This window comes from Elephantulus edwardii, unplaced genomic scaffold, assembly GCF_000299155.1.
Source record: "Elephantulus edwardii isolate Elephantulus edwardi_28Jun2011 unplaced genomic scaffold, EleEdw1.0 scaffold00463, whole genome shotgun sequence".
Classification (NCBI taxonomy): domain Eukaryota; kingdom Metazoa; phylum Chordata; class Mammalia; order Macroscelidea; family Macroscelididae; genus Elephantulus; species Elephantulus edwardii.
In genome coordinates this window covers 70,993-75,289 of record NW_006400213.1, presented here as the reverse complement: position 1 = coordinate 75,289, position 4,297 = coordinate 70,993, and positions in this window count along the sequence as shown.

The window sequence follows — 4,297 nt, the reverse complement described above, 5'->3', positions numbered from 1 at the left end:
AAAAAAAAAAAAAGAAATGCTCAGTGAGTTTGGCCCTTTTGATTTTCTGACTCCAACTCCTTACACATTTCATTGTAATACTTTACTTTGTATTAATGAGGACAAAAACAGCAGATGCATTCCAGTTGTGGTGCTGGAGAAGAGTCTTGAACACAAAGCCAAGAAAACAAACATGTCTGTCTTGGAGAGGATGAAACCAAGCCTCTCCTTGGAGGCTAGGATTTTGAAGCTCTGTCTTACTTACTTTGGGCATGTGGCCAGGAGAGATCAGCCCTTGGAGGAGGACATCATGATTGGAAGGGTGGACGGACAGCACAGGAGAGACACACTCCAGATGAGATGGATTGATACAGTAATTGGGGCAATGGGGGTTGGTGTGTCAGAATTAATAAGACTGGCTCAGGGCAGGGCAGGGTTTAGAGCTGCTGTACATAGGGGTCATTATGCATCACAGGTGACTCAACCAATAACATTCTATGACAGGTCTAGAAGCAGGAGTGGCATCTACTTCCTCAACAGCTTGCCTTTGGAAACTCTATGAACTTTGATAAATGTTGATAGTTGTAGAGGGGCTTCGGGCCTTTTGTTCATAGGGTTGCTATGAGTCATGCTTGACTTGAAGGCAATCAACAACAACAGCAATGTAGCATCAGAATTGGAGGAAGATTGCATTCCTAAACAACGTGCCTCTGGAAACTCTATAAACTTTTATATATGATAATAGTTATAGAAAGGCTTCAGGCCTTTTGTTCACAGGGTTGCTATGAGTCGTGCTGGACTCGATGGCCGTCAACAACATCATCATCATCAAACAACCTGCATTATTTTACAGATGACACAACCTCGCTTGCTGAAACTGAGGAAGACCTAAAACGTTTGCTGCAGGAGGTCAAGGACTGCAGTCTTCAATATGGATTGAAGCTCAGTATCAAGACAACAAAGATTCTCACCACTGGACCCTAGTAAAATACTGAATAGGAGCAGTGATAAAGGGCATCCATAGCTGTTTCCCACCTGAAATGGGAATTCCCTCAAGTCTCCTCTGAGATTAATGTTGGCTATTGGTTTTGTACATATGCTTTTAATTACGTTGCAGAATTCTCCATTTAAAAATATTTTTTCCCTTTTTATCTTTACATCAGGAAAAGATACTGAATTTGTTAAATCCTTGTTCTGTACTGATTATGATTACGTGGTTCCTTCCCTTTACCTATGAGGAAGATTACTGATTTTCTTCTGTTGAACCACCTTTGCATACCTGGTGTGAATCACTTGATTATGATGTATTATATTTTTGTAATGTTGAAGCCTACTGCCTAGAATTTAGTTGAGAATCCTTTCATCTCTGTTCATGAGGAATACTGGTCTATAACTTCATTTTTTAGTGGTTTATTTGCCTGGCTTTGGTGTCAGTGTTATGCTTGGTTTGTACAATGAATTCACTGTTCCATCTTTTTCTGTTTTCTCAAATTATTTGACCAGACCTGTTGAAAATCTTCTCTGAGTGTTTGGTAGAATTTACCAGTGATGTCTTCTGGGCTAGGAATTTTCTGTTTTGGAGATTTTTTTTTTAATGGCCTACTCAGTTTCTTCTTTTGTAATGAGTCTGTTCATGTTTTTATCTTTGTGTAAGTTTAAATAGGCAATGTATGTCTAAAATTTATTCATTTTCTCTAGATTTTCAAATTTTCAGGAGTATAGTTCTTTATAGTAGTCTGTTACAATCCTTTTTATTTCAATTCATTCTGCTGTGACATCATTTCATTTCTTATTTGTGTTATTACACGCATCTTCTACTCAATTTCTTGAATGTGGATTTCCTCATTCTTCATAACTGGGACGTTTTCTTCTAGTACCTCTTCTACAATTTTCTGTGATTTCCCTGCCCCTCTCATTTTCTGGAATCCTAATCATAATATGTTGTGCCTTTTGATGTTATCCATATAATTCTAATGTTTTCTTCATCTTTTTAATATCTTATCTCTGATTTTTCATAAAGTTTGCAACTCTCCCCTACTTATTTTCATGTGAGATTTGCCAGTGATTTGCTGATTTATGAATCTTTTCAAAGAATCAGCTTCCAATTTTGTTGATTCTATTGTTTTTCTGTTTTGTCACATTTCTTTATAATAGTTAAGATTTTCCTTCTTTTTTTACACTGTAGGCTTTGTTTGCTGCTATTTCTTTTTTTAGATGTTGAGGGGTGGGTTTTTTTTGTTTTTTGTTTGTTTTTTTGCACATTTAGTAACATGGCTTATTTCTCTTCTGGGTGAGGCTACACAGGTCAGGAGCAGACATCTGCTCCCCTGGCTCCTTAGGAATTTTAGTTCCGTTCACATGCAGTAAAAGCATCTCTCTAGTTTCCAGCAATGAATAACATGTTAAAAGTAACAACTTTGAGGTTGCTGGAGTGCCCACCTGCACACACTGTGGGCACATGAAGGAAGGGTGGGCTATGGTACATGTACATACAGGTTAATGGGAGTGAGGGACACAGGCCTGGCTCCCTTGAAGAGGTCTGGCAAGGAGCCAACCCCTGTCAGTGTTTTGATGACAATGTGGCTCTTTGAAAACAGGTCGTGAGTCTCCTTCCAAACCATGGCACCTGTGGGCTTGTTTTGGTGTTTGAGGTAGGGAAGGGAGCTCCTTGTTGGGCACTGAGTTGACAGGAGGTTGGAAGCACCAAAGACCCCCACCCTGGATCCTCTGCAGGGCAGGATGGTGGGCCATTATTCCTTCCTGGCCACCAAGGTAATTTCCAGGGTGGGGTTTTTACATTTTTGTTTCCCAAGTAGTATCAGTCTATTTATTTAGTCATTATATTTTGAGTGAAGGTTTACAGATCATCTTAGTTTTTCATATAACCATTCATAGACATTTTGTTTTATACCACTAATTGCCATTTATTAGCATAATTAGTTTAATCAACCTTATTGTGCATTGCCTTTCTCCTCTTCCAATTTTACTATTTATTAATTTTCACCTCTTACTCCCATAGATGTTGAGTTAAAGCTGATTGTTGTTCTCTCCTTAGGTTTTAGTATGTTTATTGTTATGAATTGACCTCTGATGAAACTCAGTAAATAAATGAAGGCCGTGGCCCTTGCACATTTGTCTCACTCGGAAAAGAAGCAGCTTTTATGAGCCAGGCCAACCGTCAGCGACTGCTCACACCTGGGCAGTGCTGAGAGCTCTGAAGATGGAGGACAGCAGTGACCACATGCACTCGAGAGACAGCCTGTGTCCACAAACAGACCAAACCCGCCGGACAATGCCCGATGACCACTAACCACCAACTGAGCCCTAAATCCCTGCTAGCTGCGCGGCCAAAGGACAGCCTGGCTGACAAGCTGACGTGGCACACACGGAGACGTGGGTTCCAGGCCAGCTGTTCCTCTACTACAGGCCAGCTAGGCCGACTGGAGGCAACAGTGGACACCTGCTCCGGCCACACTCCAGCCATGCCCCGCCTCCGTCCACGCGGCCTCGCCCTAGGGGAGCCTGAAGGCCCACGGGGGGGGGGGGGCGCGAGCGTGGCCATGGCCAGTACTGCCACCCGGCACACGTGGTGCACGTTGGGGAAGCAGACTAGGGATGACAAGGGGACGACCCAGGGGGACAACGTGGAGGGGACGTGAAGGTGGACGACGCGGGGGGACGTCAGGGGGACGACACGGGGGGGATGACGCTGGGGACGTCGGGGGGGATGTCAGGGGGGACGTCACGGGGGGGACGTCAGGGGGGACGACACGGGGGGACGTCAGGGGGACTTGGGTGGCGGACGTCGCGGCCTTACAGGACGTCAGGGCTTTCGGGGTTCCCTCAGGTCAAGGGTTCCCTCAGGTCAGGGGTTCCCTCAGGTCGGGGTTCCCTCAGGTCGGCGTCCCTCAGGGCGGGTTCTGACCGCCCGCCCCGCCCCCAGCGGAAGGGCCTAGACGGCAGGGCAGCGGAGAGCAGGAACCAAGCAGGACAGAGTTGGGGTCAGCGAGGACGTACCTGTCCAGCGGGGAAGGGCGAGTGTCCATGGCTCCTGAGAGTTACGTGGGCGAGGCCTCTGGAAGAGGACAAGACGCCTGAGGGCCGCACTCCCGCCCGAGGGCCACGCTGACCACGCCCACCCACGCCTGGCCCTTCCGCTCCCCAGAAGGACCGCCCACTTAGAGCCAGCCCCACGCCCTCCACCTGCACGTGACCCGCCCACCGCCGCCCTCCATGACCCAGGAGCCCCGCCTCCTACATAGCCCCGCCCACAGCTCCGCCTGGACCCAGGAGCCCCGCCTCCTCCGCAGCCCCGCCC